This window comes from Elaeis guineensis, chromosome 9 (assembly GCF_000442705.2).
Source record: "Elaeis guineensis isolate ETL-2024a chromosome 9, EG11, whole genome shotgun sequence".
NCBI classification, from domain to species: Eukaryota; Viridiplantae; Streptophyta; class Magnoliopsida; order Arecales; family Arecaceae; genus Elaeis; species Elaeis guineensis.
In genome coordinates, this window is record NC_026001.2 from 29,190,228 (window position 1) to 29,212,114 (window position 21,887).

A 21,887-nucleotide genomic window follows, 5' to 3' on the forward strand; every position below is an offset into this window, starting at 1 on the left:
ACTATCTTAAGGATAATGGCATAGTCTCTCAATGGACTCCACTTGGAATGCCACAACTCAATGGGTTTTCAGAATGAATAAATCGACCCTATTAGATATGGTCCATTCCATGATGAGCTTCACGGATCTCCCTGAATTTTTTTAGGAACATTGTCTCATGACAGCAATATATGTATTGAATAAGGTTCCCTCTAAAATCGTTCCTACCACACCATATAAGATATGGCATGATAAGAAGCCAAGTCTGAATCATTTCAGAATTTGGAGTTGTCTGGCTCATGTCAAGAGACAGCAGGCGGACAAGTTAGAGTTCAGATCTTTTAGAGCTTGATTCATAGGATATCCTAAAGAGTCATTAGGATACTATTTCTATATTTCAGAAGACCACAATGTGATTATGAGTCCGAAATGCTATTTTTTCTTGAAAAATAGTTTATTCAAGATAGTGGCATCGGAAGAATAGTTAAGCTCAAGGAGAATGTCTTCCAAGAGCAACGAGCTAAAGAACCTAAGGAACAAATTAATCAGAACCAGTCCTAATACAACCTCTCTCCACCTCGTAGATCGACTAGAATTTTCTGTCATCTGAAAGATACTTAGGTACCATGCAAGAGGATGTAGAGAAAATATTTCTCACAAAAAATGAGGTTCATGATGATGATCCCAAGACCTATGATGAGACGATATCAGATATCGACTCTGAGAAATGAATGGTTGGCAATGAGATGCAGAAAATTGACTCGATGCACTTAAATCAAGTCTGGACCTTAGTAGATCCACCTGAAGGTATTTGTAGCCTATTGGGTGTAAATGGATCTTCAAGAGAAAGATAGGTGTAGATGGAAATGTGGAGACATTCAAGGCTAGGCTCGTAGTGAAAGTTATAGTCAGTGCGAAGGCATTGACTATCAGGATACCTTCTCGTCCGTAGTCATGCTAAAATCCATCCGCACATTGCTTGCTATTGCCAGCTATTTTGATTATTGAAATATGGCAGATAGACGTGAAAATGGTGTTTTTAAATGGACATCTTGAGAAAGATTTCTATAATGGAACAGTCACTTGGTTTCACATCCAATGATGATGATCACAAGGTCTGCAAGCTACAAAAATTTATTTATAAACTTAAGGCAAGTATCTCGGAGCTGGAATACTCGTTTCAATGATGTAATCAAAATGTTTGGTTTCATCAAGAACGAGGAGGAACCATGTGTATTCAAAAAGATCAGTGAGAGCACGGTTGTCTTCCTCATATTGTATGTAGATGACATCCTCCTAATTGAGAATGACATTCCCATATTGACCTCAGTCAAAGTATGGTTGTCTAAGAAGTTCTCTAAGAAAGATCTAGGAGAGGCATCCTTTATACTGGGTATTAAGGTCTATAGAGATAGACCAAATAGGATGCTCAGACTTTTACAGAAGATGTACATAGAGGAGGTGCTAAAAAGGTTTAGCATGAAAAAACTCCAAAAGAGGTTTAGTACCTTTTAGATATGGCATTCATCTCTCCAAGAAGATGTGCCCTAACACACCTGAGGAGATTGAATGCATGAGCAAGATCCTTTATGCTTCGACAATAGGGAGCCTCATGTATGCCATGCTATGTATACGATCTGGTATAACCCATGCTGTGAGTGTCACAAGCAGATATCAGTCGGAATCCAGACGAAGAGCACTGGACTTCTGTGAAATATATTTTTAAGTACTTGAGAAGGACTAAGGATATGTTTTTAGTCTTTGGGAATGGAGAACTCCAGATTCAGGGATATATAGACTCAGACTTTATGTCTGATATAGATGATCGAAAGTCGACATCTGGGAGTCTGTTCATTTGCAATGGTGGTGCAGTCAGCTGGAAGAGTTCTAAACAGACGATGATTGCTGATTCCACCATGGAGGCAGAGTACATTGCTGCATCGAAAGCTGCGAAGGAGGTATTCTGGAACAAGAAGTTTGTCACAGAGCTTGGAGTGATGTCATCGGATGCCATACCTCTTTACTGCAACAATAATGGTGCCATAAGCCCTAGCTAAGGAGCTAAGGTCTCATCAGAAGTCCAAGCACATCGAGCGACGATTCCATTTGATCCATGATTACCTCGAAAAGAATTATGTCGAGGTCAAGAGAGTCGACTCCACAGACAATGTGGCAGACCCACTGACTAAGCCATTGGACCAGCAAAAGATCGAAGCCCACCTTGAGAAGATGGGACTTAGATATGTAGCCAATTGGCATTAGGTCAAGTGGGAGTTTGTTAGATGTGTGCCTTAGATGCCAGATTGGCTGACACATTTCTGTACAAATCTAAGGGCAAATTTATAATTTTGACTATAAATCAATAAATGAATTATTCTTCTATCACATTGTATACATTGTGTCTGTGATACATCCTTTGAGTTAGTAGGAATATCAATTCATATTTTCAAGTGTTAAAAATTTAAGGCATGAATTTTCATAATTAACTCATAAACAGCTGATGCGTAGTCGTTGATAGCACCAAAAATAACTCTACTCACTATGTAGGTAGGATGAGTCGAGATCGTATCCTCAGGGACCTTGGGCTAAGTTGAGATTAAAAGATAGAAGCATTGGTTTGATTTAGAAAATAACTTATCTTAAAATTGATGTAATTAGAAAATAAAGAGCTCAAGAGTTTTGAATTAATTTTGCACTAGTAGAGTTGTATCTCTTTTCTTTTAATTAAATAGATGTGATTAATCTTAAAAAAAATACCTATCTTTCCTTGGTATGCCCCGCACCCGTAGATCACGGCGCATCTCTGAAAAGTACTAGGTAAACAACTCTTCTTTCCTCGGCACACCCCATACCCATAGATCACGGCACGTCTCCGAAAAGTAAAAGTTCTTCCTAATATTAATCTAACAGGAAAGCATAAATAAAAGCATATGAAAGAGAGTAAATAAAGAACTCATGACGATTTAAATAAAAAGTATAATCTTTATTGCATATAAAGAAATACAAGAAAGTTTAGAATAATAAACCATCTCTGTGTCGTTACAAAATTTCTTCTCCACTCTCGAGACTGCTAGCCTAGCTGCTCATGGAGTAGTCCCTTTCTTTTCCTCTATGCAAGGCTCTAGAAGAATTTCTGGGCTCTCCTTCCAATGGGAGTACAAAAGTCTTTTTATAGGTGTTAGCAGGGAAGAGTTTTATATGGTTTTTCCATGTGGGACTAAAGAAAATATTAAGAACTAAAAGATGGATGGATGAGATGGAAAGATCACAAGCAGATAAAGAAAATATAAATTTTTTCTCTTGAAATATTTCCAAATATATATTCTTTTCCTTTAATTTTTAGATCCATCTGTTCGCCACTGTGTCCGCCTTGCCAAACTCCCCGCGAACCCGCGCGCCCGCCTTGCCGTGCTCGATGCCGCGCTCGCTGCAGCGATGTCGCACCCGCACCTCCGCCGTGCCGCGCCCGCCCGCGCGTCCGCCCCCGCCTGCCTGCCGCGTGAACCTTCCACGCGCTGTTTACGCTCCAAATTACAAAAAAAAACTTTTGTTTCTTTAAAATGATATCTATATCTTTTTTGGTTCCTTGCATAGTATCTTCATTTTCTATAATACCGTTTGCATCCTTCTTTTATTTAAATTTTATTTTAAGTCCAATTTTTTTCAAACTTGAGTCTTTTTGATCTACGAATCGGACTCTTTGTATCGATGATCACCTTTCCTTTAAAACATAAAAAAAATATCAAATTTTTAATAAATAAAATAAATTAAATATAATTTTTTGCTTTAAATGACTTAAATTAAGTGTTTATCACACTCTCCAACTTGAATTTTGCTCGTCCTCGAGTAAAATAGATATATCAGCATTGTGTACCAACTCGATCTTGAATAAAAAGTTAGGTTAGGCATCCCAAAAAGTAGATGATATCTGGTCAGACCATTAAAGAGATACTTCATTGGATTATCAATTTGACCCAATTAGTGGCTGAGTATTAACTAAAAAAATTTCAAGAGCTTTTCTTTCACCAACTCTCCACTTTACTCTTTAAATCCTCTAACTTAATGTGAGAGAGGTTTATTATCTTCTTGCAATTTAGTCCCCTTATTATCCACTTTTTTTTTATATAACATTGCCACCTTTTTATGCGAACCACAACACTTACTTAGGGAAGGGGCTCGGTTACTCAGTAGGAAACCAATATATATTTTTTTTAAAGTAAATTTTAAGAAAAATTTTTGCATACCTCAATTTTTCCACCCAATCTCTCATGAAGCAGATTCTTTATTGAGATCAGTAAGAAGAGGGTTGTAGAATCACTCTTAAAATTTGGTCTAGTCTAAATCCTACCCTTCATTGGGTTTTCTTAATAATTTATTCCTCAGTATCTCTAAAATTATCTTGACTGTTAATCATTCATTTATTAGGATGCTTAATTGACTCTTAATCAAAATAAAATTTGGATACACAAAACTAATTATTTCTGACCATACTTAAGGATTTGATTAATTTTCTTCCCCCCCAACTTAATCTACATTGTCCTCAATGGAGTAGAAAAGCAAAGAAAATAAAAGGAGAGAGTACACCTGGGATAATTTTGCTTTGAAAGTTGAAGATAGCTTCATTGATTACTTGGTTCTTGTTCTAAATTTTTGCAGTTGCAGTAAAGTAAAAAAAATATAAAATCATTGGGTTGCGTTCCAACAAGCGCTAAGTTTTACGTCTTCAGCCAGACGCTAAAAGAGTGTCTATCCTATTCCTGCTCGAATCTTAACATGAGTGTCGATCCCTCTTTCAGAAATAATATATCCTAACACAATTCCTTTCCGCACCATAAAATGGCTCTTTTCCCAACTTAGGACAAAATTTGTCTCCATACACCGTTTAAGAACTTTGAAAAGATTATGGAGACAATCCTCAAAGGTGGTTCCAAACACAGAAAAATCCTTCATAAAAACTTCAAGATATTTGTCCATCATATCTGAAAAAATGGTCAGTATGCACCATTTAAATGTAGCGGATGCATTACAGAGCCCGAATGGCATACGTCGAAAAGCAAAGGTGCTATAGGGACAGGTGAAGGTAGTCTTTTCTTGGTCATCCGAAAATATAGGTACTTGATTGCATCCTGAATAACCATCAAGAAAATAGAAAAAACTTTATCCTGCTAACCGTTCTAAGATTTGATCGATAAAGGGCAATGAAAAATGGTCCTTCCTAGTAATGGCATTCAATTTTTTATAATCTATGCATACTTGCCATCCAGATGATATGCGAGTGGGAAGCAGTTCACCTTCTTCATTCTCAACCATAGTAATACCTGATTTCTTAGGTACTACTTGAGTGGGATTGACCCATTTACTATCGGATATGGGGTAGATGATTCCAGCATCTAACCACTTTACCACTTCTTTCTTTACTACTTCACGCATATTTGGGTTCAATCTTCTCTGCATATCTCGATGGGGTTTGGCATTTGCCTCAAAATGAATATAGTGCATGCAATTGGAGGGGTCAATTCCTTTTAAATCGATAATAGACCAACCGATAGCCTCTTTGTGTTCCTTCAGAATACCAACCAATTGTGTTTCCTGATTAGGGGTCAAGTCTGATGCAATGATTGTCGGGAGGGTGTCATTGGGTCCTAGAAATACATACTTGAGTGTAGCAGGAAGGGATTTCAATTCTAACATAGGTGGTGATTCTAAAGATGGGACTATTGGTGTACTGGCTAATGTGGGCAATGGCTCATACTTGATTGTCCATGGAGGAGTGATTTTATCGTGTGGTGTATCCAACAAGGTGTTAACTTCTTTCATATATCCCTCAAAGTCATACACTCCAAAGTGAGCCAAGCAAGTATCTAAGGGGTCTGGTGCTAGAATTGTGGGTGTTGCATCTTCTATAATGTCTTCTAGTATATCTACTTCGAAGTAACTATCCATTGATGGTCCTTGAAAAGCACCAAACACATTCAGTCTCAGTTTCTTATTTCCAAACGATATGTCCATGATTCCTGTCCTACAATTAATGCATGCATTTGCCGTAGCTAGGAAGGGTCGTCCTAAGATAATGAAAATTTATCTTGGGTTGCCACTTAGTTTCATGTCGAGAACCAAAAAATCAACTGAAAAGTAAAACTCATCTACCTTGACCAAGACATCCTCAAGCATTCCACGTGGTTCCTTAATTGATCTGTCGGCTAATTGCAGTGTGACTGATGTGGGTTTCAGTTCTCCGAATCCAAAAAGTTCATACACTGAACTAGGTAAAAGATTCACACTTGCCCCTAAGTCCAGAAGAGCTTTTTCAATGTGATAATTTCCTATAACACAGGAAATGATGGAGGCTCCTGGGTCCTTAAGCTTTGGAGGAGTGGCATGCTGGAAGATAGAACTAGCCTATTCAGTGAGGCATACTTTCTTTGAGATTTATGATCTAGATTTACGTTTTTGGGTGCACAAATCCTTCAAAAATTTAACATAAGCAAGGACCTGTTTGATTGCGTCTAGAAGAGGAAGATTGATTTGGACTTGCTTAAATAATTCCAACATCTCGTCAAGTCTTCCTCCTTTCTTATCTGCAGGAATAGGGGCTTTCAGGGCATCCAAAAATGAAGCTTTAGGCAAGTAAGATGATTCCGGTGCAGTTGGTTCATTCTCTATTTTCAGGTCCTCCTTGTTCTTGGGTGATTTGGCTTCGGTTAGAGGTTTAGGGTCGGTCTCATTGGTTTTACTAGTGTGTTCAATGACCTTCCCACTTCTCAGAGTCATGATTGATTTGGCATGTTCATAAAAAGCTTCTGGGGTATTAGAGCTCTCAATCACAAATTGCCCTCTTGGATTGCTCTCGGGTTGGCTAGGTAATTTTTCTCCTTCTCTCCTACTGAATGCAGTCGCTAGTTGACCTATTTGGGTCTCTAGCTTAGCAATGGATTATGTGTGGGAGTTAAGGGTCTGAGTGTTGACTTCTAATCGTTCTAGTGCTTTCAGAATTTTTTTCTCAAAAGCTGAGCTGTGACCAGTAGTAGACGGTTGAGGAATATTTTGAAATTGATGATATGGTCCATGCCTATATGTTGGGTCCTGATATTGAGGTTGAGGTGCGATAGGGCCAACCACTGGTTGTGGTCTCCAGAAAAAATTTGGATGGTTTCTCCAGCCAGGGTTATAAGTGTTCGAATATGGATCGTTTCCTGATCTACGAGCTTGTTGGACTTGAGCTTGCTGAACCTGCTTATGCACAAACTCATAAAATTGAGGTACGGCTGAGCATTCACTAACAAAATGGTTCAGATTTGCACACAATGCACAAACTTCTTGGATTGGATTAGGTAGAATCGGAGATTATCTAGTATTTAGAAGACGGTCTAATTTTTGGAACAGTTCATCTACCTTACTGTGGATATCTATGATATTTTCAATCTGATAAATTTCACTTCTTTTTTGTTGAAACATGGGTTGTTCTCTAGAAGTGGCAGACATATGATGTAGAGAATTCTCACTAAGTGTTTCAAAGAGCTGCCAGGCTTCATCCTCACTCTTTAGCATGAATGTCCCACCATATGATGCATCAACCATTTGTCGGTGTTTCTCTGATAGACCATCATAAAAATACTGACAAAGTTGCCATTTAGGGACAGCATGGTGTGGACATTTACGAATGAGGTCCCTTAACCTTTCTCATGTCTTATGAAAAAGTTTACCCTCCAATTGGAAAAAACTAGTGATAGCTTTTCTAATTTGATTTATTTTTCCAATTGAAAAGTATTTCTTGAGAAATTCTCTCTGAAGATGATCCCAAGTTGAAATGGTTATAGAGTTTAAGGAGTTTAACCAATGCTTGGCTTTGTCCTTAAGTGAGAAAGGGAACAGTTTCAACCTATGGGCATCATCGAAAAAGTTTTGGATTTTTACTGTGGAATAAATTTCAAGAAATTCATCCAAGTGTTTGTATGGGTCCTCATTACTAAGTCCATAGAATGATGGCAACATTTGAATAATACTAGACTTAATCTCATATTGGGTAGCTTCTACTGGAGGTGCTTGAATGCATGGAGAGTAGGTATACGAGGATGGAGTGAAATATTCTCTCAATGAGCGTGGAGGATTAGCCTCACCAGGTGTAGCCATGTTTCTAACTCGGATAGTCCTAAGAGTCTTTTCTAATTCTTCGTCTAATGGTTGCAAGTCGGGTTTTAGTGATCGTCGACCTAACATGCAACTAAAAGGTCTATGTAGGACTATCCTAGTCTGTTAAGAATTTTTTTTTATTAAGAGGAGAAGAGAAGAGAGAAAAGAGTTCTAAAGAAGAGATCCTAAGAAGTCCTAAAACTAATAGAAGAATTAGTTGTGGTTAGATTTTAATTACAATCAAGTTAGCACACAATGGACTCTCTATCCTAAAGTTACCTTAGTTCTAGACAGCTCCTAACTGTAGTTAGCCTTCAAGCTCTCCAAATCGGAGCTTGACCAACCAACTGGCTAGGTAAGTGTAAGGTTGGTGGGAGTCCCCCCGTTGCTTTCCTTAGACACCAATTAAATTGGCCAGGTCAGCGAACGGAACCAATTAAAAACCACCTTCCTTCGGGCCCAGTCATCCTGCAAACCACTTGCCTAGACACCAGTTAGCTGACCAAGTCTAACCTAGTTCAACTCTCAGGGTCACTTGTCCTAATGAGCTCGAAATCCTTAGGGGTCAACGTCTAATTAATTTTAGATTAAGGTCTAGGTTATGCAAATGCAAGGGAGTGATTTGTGGGCCAAAGAAGGGTGATCAAATCCCTACTTTATCTTAGTTAATGGGTTGCGCCCTTAAAGTTAATTATGGAGATGCAATGCAAAAGAAACAAGGTGTCCAATCAAGTTAGAAATTTTTATATTTGAGATTACGCTATTTTATTTAAGTGTTATGAAATGTCAGTGACTTTTTTTTTTTTAATTCAACCGTGCCAAGATCCCCGGCAACAGTGTCAAAATTTGATGTATAGTCGTTGATAGCACCAAAAATAACTCTACTCACTACGTAGGTAGGATGAGTCGAGATCATATCTTCAGGGACCTTGGGCTAAGTTGAGATTAAAAGACAGAAGTATTATTTTGATTTAGAAAATAAATTATCTTAAAATTGATGTAATTAGAAAATAAAGAGCTCAAAAGTTTTGAATTAATTTTGCACTAGTAGAGTTGTATCTCTTTTCTTTTAATTAAATAGATACGATTAATCTTAGAAAAAATATCTATCTTTCTTCGGCACGCCCCGTACCCGTAGATCACGGTGCATCTTCGAAAAGTACTAGGTAAACAACTCTTCTTTCCTCGGCACGCCCCATACCCGTAGATCACGGCGTGTCTCCGAAAAGTAAAAGTTGTTCCTAATATTAACATAACAGAAAAGTATAAATAAAAGCATATGAAAGAGAGCAAATAAAGAACTCATGATGATTTAAATAAAAAGCATAATTTTTATTGCATATAAAGAAATATAAGAAAGTTTAGAACAATAAACCATCTCTGTGTCGTTATAAAATTTCTTCTCCACTCCCAAGACTGCTAGCCTAGCTGCTCATGAAGTAGTCCATTTCTATTCCTCTATGCAAAGCTCTAGAAGAATTTCTGAGCTCTCCTTCCAATGGGAGTACAAAAGCCTTTTTATAGGTGTTAGGAAGGAAGAGTTTTACATTATTTTTCGATGTGGGACTAAAGAAAATATTAAGGACTAAAAGATGGATGGATGAGATGGAAAGATCACAAGCAGATAAAGAAAATACAAATTTTTCTTCTTGAAATATTTTCAAATATATATTCTTTTCCTTCAATTTTTAGATCCATCTATTCGCCACTATGTCCGCCTTGCCAAACTCCCTGCGAACCCGCACGCCCGCCTTGCCGTGCCTGATGCCGCGCTCACTGTCGTGATGCCGCGCCCGCACCTCCATCATGCTGTGTCCGTCCGCACGTCCGCCCTCGCCTGCCTGCCGCGTGAACCTTCCACGCGCTGTTTACGCTCCAAATTATAAAAAAAACTTTTGTTTCTTTAAAATGACATCTATATCCTTTTTGATTTCTTGCATAGTATCTTCATTTTTTATAATACCGTATGCATCCTTCTTTTATTTAAATTTTATTTTAAGTCTAATTTTCTTCAAACTTGAGTCTTTTTGATCTACGAATCGAACTCTTTGTATCGACGATCATCTTTCCTATAAAATATAAAAAGAAGCATCAAATTTTTAATAAATAAAATAAATTAAATATAATTTTCAGCTTTAAATGACTTAAATTAAGTGTTTATCAACAGCTCCTGACCATAGGATCATCACGAGGATGGTGATCGATCCAGAAGGTTGGTGTATGATCGTTTTCTTAGGATAGATATGTCTTGAGTCTATGGTGTGGAGACATTGGAGTAAGAGTATAGGTATTTATTGAGAACGAGAGTACTGAGCGTGACCACCTCGAGCAGTCATAAGAAAGTCTACCTTCTCGTCGATGACTAGCTCGATGCTGCAGTTGTGTGTCTAGTTCTTTGACCTGAGGTGCATCGACAGTTCACCTTGAGTGTGTTATAGTTTGACTACACCATAACTCATTCTTCTAGCCATTCAAAATCCTGAGGTGTATGTTGGCTGTAGCATATTCATTGTAGGAACTAGGTCGCACCAAGATGGGATCTATCAACCTCGGTAGATGAGAGGAGTAGCCCTATGGTGATCGAAAGATTGAGTCCTTAAGCCCATGGCCATGGCAGAGTGAAATAATGGAAACAGAGTTTTCCATTGGAATTTCACATCGGACTCGGATCGATCGATTGATTCATATGACTGATGTTGGGTTTGATGAGTTCACCTTAATCCTAAATCAGTCGGGACTCATGATAGAGGAACTCAATCACATAGGTAGCTGCACTGAGAAGTTCATCTTCAGTTTTGATAGGTTGCCACCATATACTGCTAGGTGTCACTGGTGGATTTTGGGAGCAATTAGAATGATCTTGATGATCGATCATTCTAATTATCTGAATCAGAAGAGTTCTGGTCCATCGAAAGGAGTTTCGATGATGTCGATGATGAGATCATGACATGTCTCATTACCATACAAAATTGAACCTAACTGGGTCACACAAACAAGGATTAGGGTCTGGATGTCATCAGTTGGGCTAACCCAATTGATTTGGATAAGATCCAATTAGGTTCAAGAAAATTGTGCTAGCACACGATTGAGCCTAACTTTCTCCTCGTGTAATCTTTTCTGTCTCTACTGAGCCAAATGTGATTTGACTCATCCAGAGAATTTTGAGAAGATTTTTCTCAGTCTAAATGAAGCTTGTCCAGCTCAGAAAAGGCTAGTCTTAATTCATGAGATGAATTTAAGACAAGCACCTGCTAATTCTTGTCACCTACTAATTTTATTTTAGGATATTTGTCAAAAGTTGACATATGGGTCTTAAATTGAAGGCCACTTGGCAAGAGCTTATTGGAGGATTTTTGTGGAGCCAAATCACATCAAATTGGGCACCATAATCATATTATGGCACGAGCCCAATTGGATTAAGTGGGTGCCCCAAGTGGATAAGGTTGGAGAGTCTTGATAAGATTGGACTCTTTGATGCCAACCTCTCTTTGTCCTTATCCAGTGTTGGTTCCAACTTTGAGATAGAAGCTTGGGTTCTTATCTGATGTGATCAGATGATATCAAGCAATCAATCAAAATTTTTTCAGAATTTATTAAAATTTTTTGATTGGTTGAATGATGTGGCACTGCGCAGCATACAGGGTCTATATAAACCCTTCTGCGCCTAGGGTTAAAGGCTGACGTTGTTTTATGCACCAAACCCAATAGCTGCCACCCCCTCCCTTCTTCTCCATATCCTCCCTACTCTCTTATCTCCCCTCTTCACGTCCAAGGAGTTGGATGTTTATCTGGTGCAAGAAAAAGGCGTGGTGATGCCTAGAACAGGAAGGCTGTAGGACATCTTCGAAAGGCTGCTGTTCCAACTTCAGAAGAAGTTCTGAAGTACTTTCAAATCAGATAGAGATCTGATTTTTGGAGTATAGATTTGTGGAAAGAAGATGTATCAGATCCTGCCAGAGTGGATACCGGTAGAGGCCAGGCACTTGCATGTCTGCATCAGAACCTCGGGTTGTGTTGAGATCATCTACAGGATAATCAGATTACCCTTGTGTATGCCTATACTTCTCATACTTTTAGATTTAATTTTAGATTTTAAATATCAGATAATAAAATTAGATCTAATAGATATTAGATCTAAAATAGCGTAGGATAAAATTTTTAAATTTTTTCGCCCCAGATTTGATGAAATCTGGAAGATCATACAAAGGAAAAAGGTGATTTTTCCTTCAATTTCCAATTAAGAAAATATCATCCACATAAAGTATAAGAAAAATAACTACAAAACCATTAGTCCATTTGTAGATGCAAGACTCATCTCCATCCTTAACAAAACCATGCATTCTATGTGGGGAAAATTCAGTGCAGGGGTAAAATGATAATTTTAAAACTTTTTCAAAATTATGATTTTATAGTGAAAAAATATTAATTAATCTAATTAATTAATATAAATTTACTCTACACTAGGATCTAAATATGATATATAGCATGCATTCATTTAAATTTGAATTCAAATTCGAACAGTAAATACTTTACTGTAATGTGTTCAGAACACAATACCTTTGTGCGGGTAGTAGATCGTCGTAATTTGATCACCGTCGGGAGAGTCTGATCGTTGCGATGCAGTCACACAGTATGTCTGGCCTCTGCAGATCATCCACATGAAGCTCCCAGTCTGATCGACTCCTCACGAGTGCTTGCTCATTGTAGAGCCTTTTTGATGGTGGATGCTGATCAAACTCCTTCGATCGATGTCTGTCGATTCTTCGGATGCTTTGGATCATCAACAGACATGCTTGAGAGGATGTTGAAGATCTCTCTGAGATTTTGTGGGCTCACGATACTCGTAGCTCACTTTCTCACTTCCCGAACCCCAGGTTAAAACTCTAGGGAATTCACCAAAAATCTTACACCCACTTTTCTTTCTTTTCTTTTTTTTTTTCTCTTGGAAGGATATGGACTTCCTTCTTACGCACAAGACTTCTCACGTTCCAGAATTTTTCTCCAAAAATCTTCTTCTAGCACGCCCCACTCTTCTCCTCCTTTTATAACAATGTCAAACGTCTTATCCAAAAGAAAGGATAAAGATGAGTAATTGCACATTTGTATTCAAATCAAATTTGAATTCAAATGGACACCAACTCATCCTTTATCCACTAAAGGCGTAAGGCATGGCTTAAATTATGCATGGAGTAATTTCATGAGAAACCTTTTTTCATATAATAAATAGAACGTAAAAAAAGAGATATGGTGCAAAGATTGATTGCCCATTCAAATTCAAACTTTATTTTGAATTTGAATGGCCAACCAATCATCCTTATCCATCCATTTGGCACATTAAAGTGGGGCGTGGAGAGGACTTGGCGTGAGGAAAAAATTCATGAGAAGTTCCTTCTCATGAATCTAAATGGGTGCAATGGAAGTGAGGTGGCGCATGGAGATTGGGTCAAGGTGGTTTAATTATTTAAACCAACCTAATTGAACCAAATAAGTTAGGTCCAATTAGACTAATTTAAACCCAACTTAATTAGACTTAATTAGACTCAATAAAATTCTAATCAAATCAAGAATTGACTAAGCCCAACCCCTGATCAAATCAGGGACCAAACCATCTCGACGATTAGGTCAACTCTTAACCTAATCGGGTCAAACCCAACTGAATCCAATTCAATTGGACTTGATCCAAAAATAATTACTCAATCAAATTGAGTTAATTAGTGATCAAATCACTAATTAAATCTCTCATAAATACTGAGACCAAATCCGATGGGCAATCAGGCATCAGAATTCATCAATATGTAAACTTGATCGAAAAATTCCAACCAGTGGGACTCTTGACCCCGGTACCTATAATGTGTGGAACTCGTGATCAGAGAATCCTGATTCTTGATCACTGAGTTTCAAACATGTAGGATTCTACATCAGCCATCAGATCAGATAAGAATCTCTAATGTGTGTGATCCCGTAGGTTCGAACCTAAGCCGGTAGCACAGGAATCAATTCCTGTACTAATCGAAGTGACCATCTAGCAATGGTATCCGACGATCGGATAGATCGAATGGTCGCAATCGCAACACTCAAAACCTACGTGAATATGGTTACTGTATAATTCATCCTTTTAACCTTTGTGTTTAGGACGACTCAGGATTAAACTGTCAATCCTGATCAGATCATCCGAATCGTGCTCAACTCAAACAGTCCTGTGACTCCTCACAAGGACTACCCTGGCCAAGGTTTTACTAAATTGAAATACGACTGTACACAGCTCCTAAACTGGAGTGGTCAATCCCATCTTGACACACGCACCGACAAGTCAAGTACTTGACTACACGCAGCAGCCTTCCATCACTGAATTAAAAATTCAGGTAGTCTAGTGCCTAAGTGTAGTGAGTTGCTTGCAAGTCACCGTGGCGGTCTCAGGTCGGAGGGATATTTATACCCATATTCCATCAGAGCAAATCTTGATAGCAGAAATAGCTCCGGAGTCGGTCACGTTCAATGCGGATGTACCCTTACATCTCACCTGTATGCCATACCAGTGTCTCCATACTCATTGGTTAAGAGGACAACCAACCTATATGGCACATAACGACCTATATTTGATAAACGTTATCGTCCTTGATAACAACATATCATTTGGTCGCGAACAGATTTAAGGACTAAATGACAAATCCTCCTTTGTCGAGTCTAAATAATCCTAAGGACTTCACCACAACATAGGAGTTCATTAGAAGATGAAATATTTTGTGATGAAAAATACCAAAATAATTTTTATTAATTCATAATTCATGTACAAATACAACCGTCAACAGGCTGACGATTGGCTTTGGGACACTATTCCTAACAATCTCTCACTTGGTCTAAAGCCAATCGGTGCAGTATCTAATACCCATGTTTGACTTGTAGTTGTCGAACTCCTTCACCGCAATGGCTTTAGTGAATGGGTCAGTCAGGTTCTCCTTCCCGTCGATCTTCTGAAGATCGATGTCACCTCGATCCATAATTTTTTGGATGAGATGGTAGCGGCGCAGAATATGCTTCATCCGCTGGTGTGCCTTTGGTTCCTTCACCTGAGCAATGGCTCCAGAGCTGTCACAGTAGAGCAGAACTGGACCAACAAGGGAGGGTGCTACTCCGAGCTCGGTTATGAATTTCCTCAACCACACCGCTTCTTTGGCAGCATCTGATGCAGCGACATACTCCGCCTCGCAAACTGAATCAGCCACTATGTACTGCTTGGAACTTTTCCAGCAGATAGCCCCACCATTAAGGGTAAAAATAAATCCCAACACACTTTTGCTGTCATCATGATCAGACTGAAAACTAGAGTCTGTAAACCCTATAAGTCTCAAGTCCGATTCATCATAAACAAGCCACTGGTCCTTAGTATTTCTTAAATACTTCAGGATGGTTTTAACAACCTTCCAGTGATTCTCCCCTGGATCAGATTGGTATCTACTCACTACCCCTCGTGAGTATGCCACATCTAGTCATGTACATGTCATGGCATACATGATAGATCCCATTGTCGAAGCATATAGAATCCTACCCATATGCTCTCTCTCTTGAGGTGTTGTCGGACAATCCCTTTTCGAGAGAGAAATTCCATGACCTATCGGAAGATAGCCTTTCTTGGAATTCTCCATGCTGAACCTCTTCAGTATAGTATCAATGTACGTGGACTGAGATAAACCAAGCAATCTTTTAGATCTATCCCTATAGATCCTCATCCCTAGGATGTAGGAAGCTTCTCCCAGATCCTTCATGGAGAACTGTGAGGATAGCCAGATCTTTATTCCCTGTAATGCAGGGACATCATTCTCGATTAAGAGAATGTCATCCACATACAATACAAGAAATACTACTATTGGACCATTAGCCCACTTATAAATGCATGGCTCTTCTCCGTTCTTAGCGAAGCCATACGTCTTGATCGTCTTATCAAAATGTATGTTCCAACTCCGTGATGCCTGCTTAAGTCCATAAATGGACCTCTGTAGCCTGCACACCTTAGACTCATCTGTGGATGTGAATCTTTCATGTTGTATCATATACACCTCTTCATCCAGCTCTCCATTTAAGAAAGCTATCTTTACATCCATCTGCCAGATTTCATAGTCCAAATGGGCAGCTATCGCAAGCATAATCCGAATGGATTTGAGCATTGCCACAGGAGAAAACATCTCGTCATAGTCTATACCATAATGTTGACGATATCACTTGGCAACCAGACGGGCTTTATAGGTTTCCACCTTTCTGTCTGCGCCTCTCTTCCTTTTGAAGACCCACTTACACCCTATGGGTTTTACTCCTTTGGGTGGGTCAACCAATGTCCACACATCGTTGACCTTCATGGACTCCATTTCAGATATCATGGCCTCCAGCCATTTCTCAGAGTCGGGTCTCTGCATTGCATCTATGTAGGTGATCGGATGCTCATCATTTTCATCAAGTTCAATAGGATCGTCGTCCCGGACCAAGAAACCATAGTATCTGTCCGGTTGTCATGGTACTCTACCAGATCGCCTTAAGGGTGCTTGGACAATGGGCTCCGGATCTGATCTAACCAAATTCGGTTCAGGTTCAGCAACTTATGTCGGTTTTTCCACCTGTCGAACTTCGTCAAATTCGACCTTAGAGGCAATAGTCCCTTCACCAAGGAACTCCTTTCCAAAAAGATTGCCTTAAGGCTGACAAACACTTTTTGCCCATCAGCTAGATAGAAGTAATACCCTTTGGTCTCTTTTGGATACCCTATAAAATTACATTTGTCAGACCTAGGTCCAAGCTTGTCCGTAATTAAACGTTTAACATAAACCGGACACCCCAAACCCTAAGGTGTGAGAGTACTGGCTTACGTCCTATCCATATCTCATATGACGTTTTGGTTACAAACTTACTCGAAACTCTATTTAGAAGGTAACAAGCCGATTCGAGCGCATATCCCCAAAGGGAGATCGACAGACCAGCAAACCCCATTATGGATCGAACCATGTCCAACAAGGTCCGATTCCTCCTTTCAGATACACCATTATGTTGTGGTGTTTCAGGAGGAGTCCACTGAGAGAGAATCCCATTCTCCCCAAAATATGTCAGAAAATCATTGAAAAGGTATTTACCTCCTCGATCAGATCGAAGAGTTTTAATACACTTTCCAGTTTGTTTTTCTACCTCATTTCAGAATAGTTTAAACATTTCAAACGACTCCGATTTATGCTTCATTAAATAGACATACCCATACCTCGATAGGTCATCTATGAAGGTTATGAAGTAGAAATATCCACCTCTTGCACTTGAGCTCATAGGTCCACATATATCAGAATGTACCAAACCCAAGAGTTCACTGGCTCGCTCACCTTTTCCAGTAAAAGGTGATTTGGTCATTTTACCAAGAAGATAGGACTCACAGGTTGGAAGTGATTCACAATCACCTACTTCAAGAATTTCTTCTTGAGCCAACCTGTTTATCCTGTTCTTATTAATATGACCTAGCCTACAGTGCCAAAGGTAGACTTTTGACACATTATCTATTCTAGGATATTTACCGGAGGTTTGAACCATATTAACAGGTTGTGATAGAAAATAAATTCCATTATTAAGTTGTCCAACAAACATTGTAACACCATTCAAAATGATATTGTAAATATTTTTTTTTATTAAAAATTGATAACCGTTCATGGCCAAAAGGCCTACAGAAATAATATTTAATAAAAAGCTTGGATAATAGTGACATTCACTCAGAATTATATTTTGAGAATTGATTACAAGGTTCATGATTTCTAATGCTAGAACTGGAACTTTGCTTCCATCTCCAATGTTCAAGAATCTCTCACCTTCATCAAATCTCCTACTGACCTGCAGACCCTACATCGTATTGCAAATATGATAAGGGCTTCCGGTATCCAATACCCAGGTAGTAGTATCACAAATGAAAAAGTTGCAAGGTGTTATTATATAAGTACCTTGCTTCTTCTTCGGTCTGTTCGGGTCTAGGGAAGCAATGTATAGAGGACAGTTCCTCTTCCAGTGCCCCTGTTTCTTGCAAAAGAAGCACTCCGCTTGGCTCTGGTCGGGCTTGCATTTCTTGGTTTGACCCTGTGCAGATGTCCCAGCATGCAGCTGCACCTTCTTATTCTTCTTCTTCTTGTTCTTCTTCTTCCCTTTCTTAAAGGGTCGACGACCAGAAGAAGGCCCTCCCACAACATTCACCGACTCCTTATGGAGCTGGTGATCCTTCTCAAAGTTCTACAGCAACCCCAACAAATCGTGGTAGTTCACTGCAGGCTTTGTCATCCGAAAATGAGTAAGGAAAGGGAGGAAGGACTTGGGCAATGAATTAAGGATCGCATCCTTACCGAGCTGCTAGTGCAGGGGAAAGCCCAGTTTAGTTAGGCGCTCAATCATTTCGATCATGTACAGTACATGATTAGTGACTGAGGCTCCATCCCTCATCCGAGCATTGAAAATGGCACAACTAATTTTGTGCCTTTCAACATCGTCAGGCGTGCCAAAGGAGTCGTTCAACATTTGAAGCATCTCCTGTGGCTGGACGTTCTCGAACCTGCAGCTGAACCCATCATTCATTGCCACCAGCATAATGCACCGAACGGTGGTGCGGTCGTTGAGCCACTTCTGATAAGTGTCTCGGACTGTCCCTCTAACGTTCGGGGCTGGCTCCTCAGGTGCCGGATCCGTTACTACATAAAGGATCCACTCATGCTCAAGGATAATTTTTAATTTTCGATACCAGCTATCGAAATTAGATCCCATGAGCTTGTCATTATCTAATAATGACCAGAGCGACAGGGTAGTGGCCATAGCTTTGTAAAGGAAAATCAGACCTATATTAGTACATAAATTATTAATACTAAAGACTTGGACTTTAGTCAAAAGTTTCTTCCAGTATTTTTACGAACTAGTAGCCTCAACCTCCAATTCGAGTAATTACTTTAAAAATCACTGGTCATAATGCCAAACTTACCTTAGACACCAACCAGTTCATTAGTTTTAATTTGATCAACTTATTAAATAGGGTTCCACTGCATAGCCATGAATTAAGTCCATCTTGGTCTAGTTAAAGACATGGACCCATTCAACTACAACTATTGGAGTTGAGTCTAGAGTATCCTTGACCTAATCTAATTCAACTTTTGATTAGATTTGATCAATTACTCTAATTTAGTCCATTTCTTTAAGCTAACCTTAGGTCTAACCCAATTATGGACCTAATCCATCTAACCCATTGACCCACAAGTTTATGCAATTATCTTAGGTCTTAATTCATAATTCTAGACCTACTAGACAACACTTAATTCTTTTAATTATGTATTTGGGCTGATGGGTCAGGGTTTGGCATTTCAAAAATAATTTTTAAATTTGAAAGATTTTATTTTCTGTTCACCAAATATGTTGACTCATTTCACAAATAGATCACCATATTTCATAAATAGCAATCCTATTGCTAATTACATAACAGAAAATAACTCAATCAAAATAAATCATGAATATTCCTTTAGATCTAATCTAACACATTCATGATAAATTTTACAATTGAAACTTTACAATTAATTATTTTCGCTGCTTCATCTGCATGGGATATAATTACAGCGGTATCCCTACCACCATAGGAGATCCCATCGAATGGGAGGAGAGGGCCTTTAAACCCTACTTTTCTCCTATGATCGGACAGCCATAGCAACCAACCCAATTCGATTACTTGCTACTTCGATCAAGTATATCTAAATATATCAATTTTAAAATTTAAATTTCAAATTTTAAATTTTAAATTTTAAATTTTAAATTTTAAATTTCAAATTTCAAACAAATTTCAAATTTCAAATTTTTTGAATTTCAAATTTTAAATTTTAAATTTTAAATTTCAAATTTGAAATTTTACCCAAATTTCAAATTTTAAATTTTAAAATTTAAATTTCAAATTTTTGAATTTTGAATTTCAAATTTCAAATTTCAAAATTCAAATTAATTTCAATTTTTTTTGAATTTTGAACAACTTTCAAAATTCAAATTTTAAATTTTAACTTTTAGATTACAACTTAATCTGTGCATGTAAATATATATATCATATCTAAGAACTTGCTCTGATACTATTTGTGGGAAAAATTCAATACAGGAGTAAAATAGTAATTTTAAAATTTTTTTAAAATTATGATTTTACAGTGAAAAAATATTAATTAATTTAATTAATTAATATAAATTTATCCTACATTAAGATCTAAATATGATATATAGCATGCATTCATTTAAATTTGAATTCAAATTCGAACAGTAAATACTTTACTGTAATGTGTTCAGAACACAATACCTTTGTGCGGGTAGTAGATCGTCGTAATTTGATCACCGTCGGGAGAGTCTGATCGTTGCGATGCAGTCACACAGTATGTCTGGCCTCTGCAGATCATCCACATGAAGCTCCCAGTCTGATCGACTCCTCACGAGTGCTTGCTCATTGTAGAGCCTTTTTGATGGTGGATGCTGATCAAACTCCTTCGATCGATGTCTGTCGATTCTTCGGATGCTTTGGATCATCAACAGACATGCTTGAGAGGATGTTGAAGATCTTTCTGAGATTTTATGGGCTCACGACACTCGTAGCTCACTTTCTCACTTCCCGAACCCCAGGTTAAAACTCTAGGGAATTCACCGAAAATCTTGCACCCACTTTTCTTTCTTTTTTCTTTTTCTCTTGGAAGGATATGGACTTCTTTCTCATGCACAAGACTTCTCACGTCCTAGAATTTTTCTCCAAAAATCTTCTTCTAGCACGCCCCACTCTTCTCCTCCTTTTATAACAACGTCAAACGTCTTATCCAAAAGAAAGGATAAAGATGAGAAATTGCACATTTGAATTCAAATCAAATTTTGAATTCAAATGGACACCAACTCATCCCTTATCCACTAAAGGCATGAGGCATGGCTTAAATTATGCATGGAGTGATTTCATGAGAAACCTTTTCTCATGTAATAAATAGGGCGTAAAAAAAGGGATAAGGTGCAAAGATTGATTGCCCATTCAAATTCAAACTTTATTTTGAATTTGAATGGCCAACCAATCATCCTTATCCATCCATTTGGCACATTAAAGTGGGGCGTGGAGAGGGCTTGGCTTGAGGAAAAAATTTATGAGAAGTTCCTTCTCATGAATCCAAATGGGTGCAATGGAAGTGAGGTGGCGCATGGAGATTGGGTCAAGGTGGTTTAATTATTTAAACCAACCTAATTGAACCAAATAAGTTAGGTCTAATTAGACTAATTTAAACCCAACTTAATTAGGCTTAATTAGGCTCAATAAAATCCTAATCAAATCAGGAATTGACTAAGCCCAACCCCTGATCAAATCAGGGACCAAACCATCTCGACGATTAGGTCAACTCTTAACCTAATCGGGTCAAACCCAACTGAATCCAATTCAATTGGACTTGATTCAAAAAAATTACTCAATCAAATTGAGTTAATTAGTGATCAAATCACTAATTAAACCTCTCATAAATACTGAGTCCAAATTCGATGGGCAATCAGGCATCAGAATTCATCGATATGTAAATCTGATTGAAAAATCCCAACCAGTGGGACTCTTGACCCCGGTACCCATAATGTGTGAAACTCATGATCAGAGAATCCTGATTCTCGATCACTGAGTTCCAAACATGCAGAATTTTACATCAGCCATCAGATCAGATAAGAACCTCTAATGTGTGTGACCCCGCAGGTTCGAACTTAAGTCAGTAGCACAGGAATCAATTTTTGTACTAATCGAAGTGACC